This window comes from Vigna angularis, chromosome 2 (assembly GCF_016808095.1).
Source record: "Vigna angularis cultivar LongXiaoDou No.4 chromosome 2, ASM1680809v1, whole genome shotgun sequence".
In the NCBI taxonomy this organism is placed as follows: domain Eukaryota; kingdom Viridiplantae; phylum Streptophyta; class Magnoliopsida; order Fabales; family Fabaceae; genus Vigna; species Vigna angularis.
The window spans coordinates 37,716,288-37,729,983 of record NC_068971.1 but is presented as its reverse complement, the minus strand read 5'-3'; the positions used below and the strand labels follow the sequence as shown (position 1 = coordinate 37,729,983).

The 13,696-nt window shown below is 35.4% G+C and overlaps 1 long non-coding RNA gene and 2 pseudogenes across 4 annotated transcripts; 2 read left to right on the top strand and 1 right to left on the bottom strand.

The window, feature by feature from the left end:
* The first annotated feature begins 6,420 nt into the window (after positions 1 to 6,420).
* On the top strand, positions 6,421 to 7,719 carry LOC128195351 (putative UPF0481 protein At3g02645; annotated as a pseudogene).
* On the top strand, positions 7,319 to 10,684 carry LOC128195423 (uncharacterized; annotated as a pseudogene).
* On the bottom strand, positions 9,880 to 13,120 carry LOC128195425 (uncharacterized). Of its 4 annotated transcripts, none has more exons than XR_008246892.1 (5): positions 13,012 to 13,120; positions 12,836 to 12,910; positions 11,567 to 11,999; positions 11,254 to 11,484; positions 9,880 to 10,378 (listed from the first exon to the last, which is right to left on the bottom strand). It is a non-coding gene; the product is annotated as an uncharacterized LOC128195425 (long non-coding RNA). The 4 variants fall into 4 exon arrangements; XR_008246891.1 differs by having other exon boundaries at positions 11,567 to 11,657; XR_008246894.1 differs by having other exon boundaries at positions 11,254 to 11,460; positions 11,567 to 11,657.
* Between the last annotated feature and the right edge of the window lie 576 nt (positions 13,121 to 13,696).

Below are 13,696 nucleotides of genomic sequence, written 5' to 3'. Positions count from 1 at the left end.
AGGGCACACATAGAAAGAGTGCTGGAAGAGGAAAAATGAAGCTTCAACCTCACAAGGTTGTGTTGCAAATGCCGAAGAAGATGGAGAAATCCTGGTGAGCGAAGCAGCAATCAGTTCTAATGGTGAAAAGAAATTTCATGATAGATGGATAATGGATTCAGGAGCAACGTGGCACATGACTCCACATCGAGACTGGTTTCACACTTATGAGCCTATCTCAGGAGGATCTGTTTTCATGGGAAATGACCATGCATTGGAGATTGCTGGAATTGGTACAATCAAAATAAAGATGTATGATGGTACTGTTTGCACAATTCAAGGAGTAAGACATGTGAAAGACTTGAAGAAGAATCTATTGTCTATAGGACAACTAGATGACCTCGGATGTAAGATCCATATTGAAGGAAGGATCTTGAAGGCAGTAAGGGGAAATTTGGTAGTCATGAAAGCTGAGAAAATCATGGCAAACTTATATGTGCTTATGGGAGATACTTTGCAAGAAGCCAACGCAACGGTTGCATCGACAAGCCAAGAAGAAGCGGTACTAATGTGGCATCGTAGACTTGGGCATATGTCAGAACGAGGACTGTAAATTCTTGCGGAACGTAATCTCATACCCGGGCTCAAGAAGATTGATTCACCTTTCTGCGAGCATTGTGTAACAAGCAAGCAACATAGGCTGAAGTTTGCTAGAACGACTACCAAAAGTAAACATATACTGGACTTGATCCATTCTGATGTGTGGGAATCACCAGAACTATCCCTCGGAGGAGCAAAATACTTTGTATCATTTATTGATGATTACTCTAGGAGATTATGGGTGTATCCTATCAAGAAGAAGTCCGATGTGTTTGCTCAGTTCAAGGAGTTCAAAGCACAAGTAGAACTTGAAACTAGAAAAAGAATTAAGTGCTTGAGAACAGATAACGGAGGAGAATATGTAGATGGAGATTTTCAAGATTTCTGCAAGAAAGAAGGTATTGTCAGACAATTTTCAGTACCACACACACCGCAACAAAATGGTGTAGCAGAGCGGATGAACAGAACTCTTCTAGAAAGAACACGAGCTATGTTGCAAACTGCGGGTGTAGCTAAATCCTTTTGGGCAGAAGCAGTTAAAACTGCTTGTTACTTGATAAACAGGTCACCATCAACTGCAATTGAGCTGAAAACTCCAATGGAGATGTGGAATGGCAAAGCAGCTAATTATTCATCCTTACGTATATTTGGTTGTCCTGTGTACGTGATGTACAACTCCCAAGAAAGAACAAAGTTGGATCCAAAATCCAGGAAATGCATATTCTTGGGTTATGCTGACAATGTAAAGAGGTATCGTTTGTGGGATCCTACTGCCCACAAAGTTATTGTTAGCAGAGATGTAGTCTTTGCAGAAAATGAACTACAAAGTAAGCAGACAAATGACAGCGAGAAGAAGGACAAAGTTATAGTACAGATAGAGAAGAAGCCTTCGGAAAGTTCTTCTGATTCAGAAGAGGAGCAAGAAGAACATGAGCTAAATGAAGTTGGTGATGGAGAACTCCGACGTACAACAAGAGAAAAAGTCAAACCATCTTGGCATTCACAATATGTGATGACAAGTCATGATGCGTATTGTCTCCTAAGTGAAGAAGGAGAACCTTCAATTTTTCAAGAGGCTGTGACTAGTTCAGGTGCTTCTCTATGGATGGCTGCAATGCAAGAAGAAATTGAAGCTCTTCATAAAAACAAGACATGGAATCTTGTGGAACTTCCAAAGGGTCGAAAAGCCATTGGTTGCAAATGGGTTTATAAGATCAAGAAAGATGGCAATGATCAAGTGAAAAGATATCGTGCTAGATTAGTTGTTAAAGGATATGCTCAGAAAAAAGGCATTGATTTTAACGAGATTTTCTCCCCAGTTGTTAGACTAACAACGATCAGAATTGTCCTTGCAATGTGTGCTGCATTTGATTTACATCTAGAGCAATTGGATGTAAAGACTGCTTTCCTTATGGAGAACTTGAAGAGGAAATATATATGCTCCAACCAGAAGGCTTTGAAAAACAAGAAAACTTGGTTTGCAAGTTGAACAAATCTCTATACGGTCTAAAGCAGGCGCCAAGGTGTTGGTATAAGAGATTTGATTCTTTCATCATTAGCCTCGGATACAACAGACTAAGTTCAGACCATTGTACTTATTACAATAGGTTTACAGAAAATGATTTTATCATTTTATTGTTGTATGTGGATGACATGTTGGTGGTAGGCCCCAACAAAGCTCTAATCCAAGAACTGAAGGCACAGTTGGCTAGGGAATTTGATATGAAGGACTTGGGACCAGCAAACAAGATTTTAGGGATGCAAATTCACCGAGACAGAAAAGATAGGAAGATTTGGCTTTCACAAAAGAACTATTTATTGAAGATCTTGCGACGCTTCAACATGCAAGATTGCAAGCCAATTTCTACCCCACTTCCTATCAACTGTAAGTTATCCTCAAGTATGAGACCTAGCAGTGAAGCAGAGAGGATGGAAATGTCTCGTGTACCGTATGCATCAGCAGTAGGAAGCCTCATGTATGCCATGATTTGTACAAGACCGGACATTGCTCAAGCAGTGGGAGTGGTTAGTAGATTCATGGGAAATTTTGGTGGAGAGCACTGGAATACTGTTAAGAGGATCCTTAGATACATCAAAGGAACCTCAAATGTTGCATTATGTTATAAAGGATCAGAATCAATTGTCAGAGGCTATGTTGATTCAGATTTTGCAGGTGATCTGGATAAAAGGAAATCCACTACTGGCTATGTGTTTACAATTGCTGGAGGGGCTATAAGTTGGTTATCCAAGTTACAAGATGTTGTAGCTCTGTCTACTACAGAAGCTGAATACATGGCAGCCACTCAAGCATGTAAGGAAGCTATTTGGATTAAAAGGATAATGGAGGAACTTGGGCACAAGCAACAACAAATTGTTGTGTATTGTGATAGTCAAAGTGCTTTGCACATTGCAAAGAATCCAACCTTTCATTCTAGGACAAAGCACATAGGAATAAGATATCACTTTGTGAGGGAAGTAGTGGAAGAAGGAAGTGTTGATATGCAAAAGATTCACACAGATGAAAACCTAGCAGATGTCATGACAAAGCCGGTCAATACTGACAAGTTTAGGAAGACTCGATCCTGTTACGGTCTATTGGAAACATAAGCAACATGGATGGCAAATGCGGTGTGAAGATTCGATTAGTTTAATAAAAAATCTTCAAGTGGGAGATTGTGAAGGAGAGAAGTCCCACATCTAGTAAAACATTGTAAGGGACTTCCTCCTTTGGTTAGAAAAGAGAGGTTAAGGTTCCCCTTTCCTCATCCCATTCTCTTCTCTTCCTTCTTTAGTTCTCTTGCTTTTAAGCAATTGAGGAATTCTTAAGAGTGTTGTAATTTCTCCTCTTAGTATAAAATTTCCAGTTATTTGCCTAGTCTAAATTTTCTCATCTTTATTCTTTGTTGTGTGTGCTTGTGTCGTATGACTGATACCCAACAGCTTCGTCCACATCAATCGCAAGATTTCCAGGGTAAGGATCCGCATGAAAGAAACCTGTTCTCAATATCTGTAAGACAAAAACAAAATGATAATTTAGTACCTTAATATCTGTAACCAAACCGAAAACCATATTAAACATAGCAGATGTTTTGTGCACCTGAATCAGGTACGCCTCAGTAGCACGTGATGAGATTCGTAATCGATCATAACCACGAGAAGTTAACGTATCCACCTGGTCTATTTTGATACCTGTGCCACGAGAAATCAGAGTTAGGAGCAGTTGTAAATAAATTTCATAGACAACTAAAAAAAAAGGTTTAAAAAATAATTCTAATGTTTTATTTCATACAGTAGGATATTACATAAGATTCTCTAATTTTTCGTCTATTAATGCACAAATCTACATAAATTATAATAATGTCGAAATTATAACATAAATGAGGAGGAAAACTTGGAACATACTCCATGGTCAACACCTTTAAGGCAGTGTAATCCCAATATACCAACTACAACAAAAGTAAAGTACAATTGTTAGACACTAAAATTTTTCACAGGTTGGAATTGGATGTTATGTTAGTGCTGCAGCAAGAAACTTACAGGTATTCGAACCCACTTTATGTTTCTAAAATCTCGTCGGAACCTGTCAGCATTCTTTCCTTCATTTATATAGTCAATTTCTTGATACAGAATACTGCAAAGTAGCATGTGAAACACTGTAAATTGTAGAAAGCATTGGAATAATAGAAGGTGAAATTACTGATATGCAATGACGTTAATTTAACATATGATTTACTTCATGAAATCTCCATAATGATATACTTCCAAGCTTATTACTTACGTTGCACATTCTTCATATATTCCAATCCAATCTCTGAGTGGACCCCTAAAAGCTTCATTTCTCTGGAAATACTCTGCGATCAGTTTTAAGTTTTCTGGATAGAGCAAGCAAACATGTCAGAATAACAAACAAAATCATTCACGAAACAAAATGAGCACAACTTACTCAAATCAATGTCGAAAAGCTTCTTCAGACCTGGCCTTTGAACTTTGACTACTACTTTTTCTCCATTATGCATAATAGCACGATGAACATACAAATATGTGTCCCCGGAATTCATGTTACCATATTAATAACAGCAGTAATTTAAAAGTGTAAGTCAAATTTTCAATTTAACGAAAATATAAATCAAACACCTGACCGAGACTAGCAGCAGCAATTGGTCGATCTTCAAACTCTTTAAATAACATGTCAATGGAAGCTCCTAATTCACTCTCAATAAATTTTCTTGCTTTCTTAGGAGGAACCATGTCCTGTACAATGTTATATTGTTATCAAGTAAAACTCTTGTATACTAGTCCAAAATATAAATAAATCTTGATGAATTCACTCTATTTACTCAAAAAACTAGCCCTTTTCGTTTATTAACAAAAAATAGGAAACGTCTACGATGATGATCCTGAAAATGACAGAAGAAATACCTGCAATTTTACGAGCTCATCCACAAATTCACGTGGAAACAGATCCGACCTTGTTGATGACAACTGACCCAGTTTAATGAAAGTTGGACCAAGCTGCAATACAGACTCTCTTAACCATGAGGCAGTTTTCCTCCTTCTGATTTTCTAATGAATGTTAAAAAATTCTCAGTTCAGCTAAAGCACAAAAACACAAACAGAAACATCACCAAGACCAATTTGATAAAGCAAAATCAAACATATACTGTCAACGAAACCCAGAATTTGATATCAGTTATTTTCTCATCAAACAGTAGTCATGTTAAACACATAATAACAAAACATATTGCAGTAACAACAAATATTCATGTAGAATTGAAAAAAAAAATAGCTAAGCGAATTGAATCCACTGAAATCAAAATCATTGTACCTGCAACGTAGCTCTCCACTTCAGTGAATACAGGTTCCACAAACCTTAGATGTTGGTAACGTATAGCATAGTTTTTCTGAAGGAGAAAGAAAACGTATCGGTATGTATATGGCTAAAAGCAGAATTAGAATGAAAGAGAGACAACGTAGGATGCAGTTGCTTGTAAGTTTCAAATGGAACAGTTTAAGTAACTGACTTCTGCTTCAGTTTCAGCGTTAAGGACAAAAACGGAAGACACAGTAGGTTTGGTACGTGTCAGACTCTACTTCCTCTTATTAACGTTGTTAGCGTCAAAACCAACGGAAAACAGAGCAGTTTTTCACCGTTTGCCCGTTAATCATCAATTGCCTAGTTCATCTCTTAGCCACAGATATCAAATAAAACATAGAACCTATTAAATATTCATGTCGTGGAATTAAAAACATTAACCTTCGATTTATGTCTCACTACTTATTTGAAAATATAACTGTATTTGAAAATGTCTTTGAAAGACAAACAACTACTATTGTAGTTGTCTGGGTGTGTGCTATTTTGTTGTATAAATGTTGTGGGAAGTTGAAACAATATATTGGCCACACTACAAATAAAGATTAGGATAGTATGAAAGATGTGGAGATCAGATACAGATGAAGATATGCTCTTTATTAATCTTAGAACATGGATAATTTTTTAAACGCAAAGTTCTAAACCTTGGCTTCAATTTCATTGACTCTTCATATCTTTATCTAGGAAAAACGTTAAGCAAAAGAAGTTTAACTCTGAACAGAATAAAGCATACACTCCATTTTTTTTGGGTTTTATTTTTTAGGTGTGTGAGTAAAAAAAATGAAAAACGAGGTGAAAAAAATAAGTGAGAAAATATAACTGTATTTGAAAATGTCTTTGAAAGACAAACAACTACTATTGTAGTTGTCTGGGTGTGTGCTATTTTGTTGTATAAATGTTGTGGGAAGTTGAAACAATATATTGGCCACACTGATTTGTGATGACAAATAAAGATTAGGATAGTATGAAAGATGTGGAGATCAGATACAGATGAAGATATGCTCTTTATTAATCTTAGAACATGGGTAATGAAACTAGTGGCATGCTTTTTCTTTTATAAAAAAGGTAGCAGATTCATTTTGAAAGAGGATCTTTTCAGCTTGCTTAAATGTGCAAAAGAAAGTATCTTAATTTATCTTTGTTTTTAAAAAATTCATCCTTTTTTAAAGCCGAAATTTATTGAATATGATAAATCCTGCTTTAGGTGCTTGTAAATTGTGATATCTATCAGAGGCAATAAAATATGTTTACATTAAATTAGGTTTGTTTTTATCTGTATCTTTATTACAATTTACCCTATTTAATATTTGCTTGTAAAAATCAACATGGATCCACTAGCAAAGCAAGAATAACTTTTATGTGGTTAGGATAATCATTAGCTTATTGAAATATTTCACACTGGTTAAGTTTGCTTTATAAGGGGTTAATGACACCATGTGGTTAATTTTGTGAAGCAAGTAGTTAATAGTATTGTTAATTTATAAGGATTTTATGAGCAAGTTTCATTTTACATTTGATTCTGATTTTTATGCATTCTTGTTTGTATAGTTTTCCTCTTTGGTATTTTTTCCCTTTTCATGAGTGTATTAGACTAAACCTCTCTGTCTAAGCAAGTTTGAGAAGAAACAATTCTTCAGCTGGTTTCTTTGCTTGGGTTGTTTGCCATGCTGCAAGAGCTCGGTTTCAGATCCCCCAGTTGAAAGTAGACCACACAACAGAGTGTGTTCTGAGGAACCTAATAGCATTTGAGCAGTGTCACTATCCTGAAGAACCTTACATCTTCAACTATGTTTCTTTGATTGACTCTTTTATTCACTCCAAAGATGATGCAGAGTTGCTGGTTGAGAAAGAAATTATTGTCCATGAACTGGGAAGTGATCAAGAACTAGCAAATCTGGTTAATGATCTTTGCAAACATGTGACAAATTCAACATGCTACCACCAGATCATGGAAGATGTTAATGAACACTACAACAATGATTGGAAATGGGCAATGGGGACATTGAGGTGGGTTTACTTCAGAGACCCTTGGAGAAGCAGTTCTACTATAGTGGGGGTTGCTGTCCTAATATTCACTGCCTTCAACTTCTACCGTGTTACTGATCTACTCTTTTAGTAAATTGAGAATTATATTGATGGAATCACTTTTTCTGTATTACATCATCGTCCATGATTGCCCACTAACTGTTACATTTCCCATTTTCTCGCAAATAAGTGGCCTGTTTATTATCAAACATATGAATTGATAACAAATAGCAGTTTCACATCCTTAACTCTAGGAGAGGAGTTAAAATTTTGTAAAAAGAAAAGTCCATGGGCTGGCCCTAACCCATAGGGCTTTGGGGGTTTTTAGCCCTGTGGGGTTTTTTAGTGAAGGGTTTTTTTTGGCCCCAGCCCACATGAGTTAGGGCCAAATCTTATTAAAAGAGCTCACTTGACAGCTCTAGATGTGGCTTTGTAGTGCTCCTCGAAACTCAGGTCCTTTGCGCTTGGATTTATTTGATAATTCAAAATTTTGGGCCTCTTTGGTTGGCTATGTTTTTTATTATAAGGCCAGAGACCTATTATTTGTGTTTTTGTCTTGTGAACCTGATTTTTTTATTAAAATGTATCTGTTGGAACTTTCAACAGTTGAGTTAATTTTTTTAATTGCCTGTGTATCGAAAGAGACTTTGTTCGACAAATCAGTGGAAGAAATAGCCAATGATGACAACCATTTGAGATATCTGAGTTAGGATTGGTTTCCTTATTTCAATTTAATGACTTTCTGCTTTTTGGTAACTCAAACGGCAGGTTGGGAAAATCATTCTAAATGATTTTAGACTATATTGTTCCGCATGGAGGGAAGCATGCTTCTGAGATGTATTCAAATACTAAGAATTTGAATTGAGAAGGGATACACTTTATTAATAAGATCATTTTGTTCCCATCAGTGGTACACTGCTATCTTGGCTTGACAATTAGGCTTGATACAGAAATAGTTTATAACACAGTATTTAAGAGTTTCCGATTTGTACTTGTAGTTACGAAGTTTCAAAAAAGGAAATCTTGTTTTACAGGTATGGTGGGTTTATCTCTCGGAGAAAAACATTTCATACAAGGTGGCATTGCTCATGATCTTCGATGTGATGGTAGAAAGAGATTGACATATCGACCAATCTTGGTTGAAACTGGAGTGATTCCCCAGGTAATACTTTAATCATTTGGCATTTGACATTCGGCTGGCAGACCATTGAAAATTTTCTTTTTAAATAGTTCTAATCTCTTCTTTGATAAACTAACTGCTTGGCAGGCAAATGGTTCAGCTCGAGTCAGAATGGGTGCCACAGATGTCATTGCCAGTATTAAGGTTGGTTAAAAGTTAAAATGTTTGTCTCTTATGTTTTAAATTGCAATATCCTTTTGTTTAATATTAATACTATGAACAATTTTTGTAAATTGAACGTGTTATTTTACTAACCATGATATATTGGCTACACAATGCAGGCTGAACTTGGAAAGCCAAGCTTGTTGCAACCTAACAAAGGAAAAGTCTCTATATATATTGATTGCAGTTCGACTGCAGAGCCAGCCTTTGAGGTTGCGTATTCTATTATATTTCTTGCTTCTTTTTTCATGTCATTCAACTTTAAGTACCATGATCATTGAAATTGATAGCATACCAAATAAATTAATCCTTAAAAGCTTTAATTATAGTTAAATGGTGCATTGGATTAATAACCTTTACATTTTCATCCATTTTAATGTTTTCTATTATCGTTGTGTTATTTGCCATTTTTGTTCAATATATGGCTTCTAATGTTTCAAAATTACTATTCTATTTGGTACTCTTTCTCTGGCTTGTATATAGGGTAGAGGGGGTGATGAATTGGCAGCAGAGCTGTCAAATGCTCTTCAAGACTGTCTCTTGGGTGGTAAAAGTGGAGCAGGTCTATTTCCTTCTTGGATGAAGTTTATGATCACTACCATATCATTTTCCTTCCTTGTTGTTGCCTCTTTTTAATATATATGTTGGGCTCGTGGTTTTTTTTCTCAGGTGCTGGAGTTGACCTTTCATCACTTATTGTGGTTGAAGGAAAAATTTGTTGGGATCTTTACATTGATGGGCTTGTTGTTAGTTCAGATGGAAATTTGTTGGATGCTCTAGGCGCTGCCATTAAGGTACAACCTAAAATGAAAAATAGAATAATATACCATAAAAGCTGGAAAAGATTATGGTGGTGGATTTGTGGTTATAATAATTAGCATTGCAGAGGTCATCCTTTTCTGATGTAGTCAATTTTAAATGTTTACTTTTCAAGTTTTCTTGTTCATTTACCATAGTTTGGCCATTGATACTGTGTGGGCTGTTTGAAAAGACTTATATAAGGAAACGGTTAAAAGTTAGATACCTAAACCTTGTAGTCTCTTATCTAGTTGTTTCATATAGCTAAAGTTAAAACTATCCTTTTACTAGCTGTTTTCTGTAATCTTTATAATATCACAGACCAAATTGCTGTCAGTTTCATGAGATTTTTCTCATGGATTTCCTTAATACCATATGCAAATATATTTTCAAAATTAACTGGAAAAACCCCAATGCAGCTAATAACTATTGTTCTTTTAGGCTGCTTTGTGCAATACAGGTATTCCAAGAGTCCAAGTTGCTGCTGGAGCATCCAACGATGAGCAACCAGAAGTTGAGTCCCTGTTATAGTTACACTAACTAAGGTATAGCATGTGTTATCTTCTCTTTTTGACCATAATTGTGATAGTTTCTTACCATCTCTCCTTTCTAGATTGGGAGGCACTATATTGTGGATGCAACGTCAGAAGAGGAATCACAAATGAACTCTGCCGTTTCCATCTCTGTTAGGCAAGGGCACATCTGTGGCATAACCAAACGAGGAGGTGTAGGGCTGGATCCAAGCATCATTCTTGATATGATATCTGTTGCCAAGCATGTAAGCGAACAATTAATGAACAAATTGGATTCAGAAATTGCTTCTGCTGAAGCTGAAGACGAGTCATGACACAGAAGAGCATGGTGATAACTAGGTGTACCCTATCATTCAATTATTTAGGACAACATGTTGTAACTTGGTAACTACTGAGTCGGGATTAAATCTATTAAGTGTATGATGGAAATTGGTTTGCCTGCCTAGCTATGGCTTTGAGATGACTGTTTAATGCCATACAAACTTTCAACTTGCACAACAATTGCATGGTAGCATTAAAGATTGACATGGCTTGCAATGTTGGATTGGGTTTGTAATAGTAAGGTGACGCATTCATGCTTTGCAATAGGCAACAAAGGAAATTTACTAGAAAAAACATTAACAATACAAATCTTTAACTACTTAGCGAACTTGGTAAACAATGACTGTTCCTAACCTAGGTTTCATTTCAATACTGCCCAAATATATTCATAAAATAATTTTCTTTTAAAAAGTAAATTATAAATCTTCAAAGGTGATTAAGAATAATCATATATAAAGAAAAAGCAGCAAATAGATAAAATTTTCCAAACACGAGATTCATAAATTCCGTGAAGCAGTTAACCTAACGCGCGTTGAAAAGTAGTTGAAGAATGAAATTTTATGTTTGTGTCCTTCTGTCGTTCTCATACTGAAGTCATGAATAATTAATTTCTTACATTTAACTAGTCAACCTAGAATTTTAGACGGAGTTTCGTTCTGGATGACGATTCAGAGATTTGAAGGGTCAAGAAAGCTCATCATTTCAGCATTAACGCGGATGCTTTTCATTCAAAGGTAACATTTTTTATGATACCTATGATTTTCAATTCACATACAAGGAGTTACCTTTTCGCAGATTATAAATGGCTTCTCTAATCGTTGAAGCTCAACGTTTTTTGTTAGCAACCACGTTTTGCTGCTAATCTGTTCCAGTTTTAGGTTACAATAAGAAGAGATGGAAGCTGAAAGGGTTGAATTGCTTAGTGTTGTTGAGGATCATTATGGAGGAGTTGTCGTAAGCTTGGAGAATCAGGAGCCTGTGGATTCTGAGCTCTTCTTCAATGAACATATTGGAAGCTTCAATGAACAATTGGAAGCAACAGGTAAATTGATTCATAACATTTTCAATCCAATAGAAGCAGTACACATTTTTTGTTACCTTCAGTAATTATTTCCAATGCGTTTTTTGCAGAGAAAGAAAGGGGTCTGGCTCAAATTGCCCATACTGCATTCAAATCTTGTTCATACTGCTGTCAAGGTAAAAAAAAAATTGTTTTCTTTTAACTAATGTGGGTCGTTTTTTCATTCAGTGGATGCCAGTTGAAGATTATGCTGCACAGCCTTTTGTACAAAAACATGAACAATTTGACTTTGTTGCAAAAATATGTTCTTCAAAGTTGGATGGCAACTACACCGGTTTTTCTAACGTGCCTACTTGTACTTCATCTGGCAAAAAAACCTATCTGTATCTTAGCAACAGGGAAGCCAGCCTTTTGTTAGCTTCCAAACAAGACCAAGCTTGACATTTCCTTGCAAGTTTCCCCTACATATACTTGTAAACTATATGGAGAACATTTATGGATAGTAGACACCTAGATAGATAGATAGAGACAAAAGCGAGATAAATACAAGCTAGGATGTTATAAGTTGAAAATATTCATGCAGCATTATTTTTGAAATCTGAGACCATAGTCTTGGACAGTAACTTTTATGTTCTGTTTGAAGGTGCTAGAGAGTGAAAAAAAGAAAAAAAAAAACGATTGCTTAGATAAATTGAACTCTCATTTTTTTACTGTCACATGGTAAAAGTTGAAATAAGTGGGGCCTGCGAGACTTTCTATTGAATCTGCTGCAACAATAGACACAACACATCGATATGCAGAGTGTTAAGGTAGAAAGAAAGTAAGTGTGCACAGGTAGAAAAAGATGCTAAAAAGAACAGACACTTTTTGTTTGAACTAGGAAGTAGGCACGGTTGTTTTTTATGGTTAAGATTTGAAGTAGTCACTGTTGTGATTATAGAGAATCCGTGTCTGTTGGTAGTTGTACAGCATACAGATCCCCTGCGATTGTATAATTAATAACTGCAATACTAGTACATTTTCAATTATGTTTTTGTATCAATCTTTTAAGTAAAAGACATATTAATGACTGAGAGTGATGCAGAGGAAAAATGTATATATATGCAAAATGTTCCCTTCCCTGGAAAAGTAGTAAGTGAAGCACCTAGAAATGTCTCGAATGCAGAACTGATTAGAAATGGAACCAATGGATACTGAGAAGGAAACGTGGCACTAACCATTGTTGTTTAGGAGGAGTGTTAGAGTGTAAAACAAAACAGAAAAAAACAGTTTATTCTCATGCTTATAAATACTATAAATCATTTCTGTAATGGTTAATATACAATTTTGAGAGTTATTCAGTATACCTGTGAGCCTTTGCAACCTGTTGATCAGTCTGAAACTGTGTGTGGTGGTGGTGATCGTGGAAGAGGGTCGAAACCCTAGCAGAGAGTCGCGACCAATTTGAGTTGAGAAACAAGGAAAAGAGGCTAAAAATAAAATAAAAGAGCATGAAAAGTGTGCGTGAGAGAGAGAAACGTACTGGTTAAGGAAGAAACGCGGCTAGGGTTCGATCTTTGTAAAGGAGACGGGTCGTCGTATCACAGTTTGAACTAAATTACCCAAATAACAATCATACTCTAATATTGTAAATTGAGAAATAATACTTGTACACTGTAAAACAAATTAATCTTTCAAAATTTAAATTCTTCTACGAATTATATTTTCTATTTACAATTTCTCAATTAAATATCCATTCTTTATGCTCAAAGTCGTAGAAGTAAAGGTCGGCAAATACATTTTTCTATATTTATTATAATTTCCTGTAACTATTTATTATAATTTTATATGCATGCATATTTATTCGATAAAAATATTTAATTTTCCTTTCTTTGTGTTTGGTTATGTGGTGATAAATAGAAGAGCACCTATTTTTATGTGAAAACAGATATTTGTATCATATTTCACTCCACAATAATAGTTCTTTTCGGTGAATCCCATGAAAAATATTCCGCCCTTTCCTATTTTTCTTCCAAATAAAATTATAAATATAATATTTTATTATATTTCTCCTTGATGTCAGTTATAGAAGATTAATTTTTCTTTCTTGCTCGAATAGGTGCTCACTTTATAAAAAAAATTATATTTCAACGAACTAGGTGAAAATACATTATTAGCATTTTTTACATATAACATAAGAGGTTGGAGTCATTTGTCACATTAAGTTA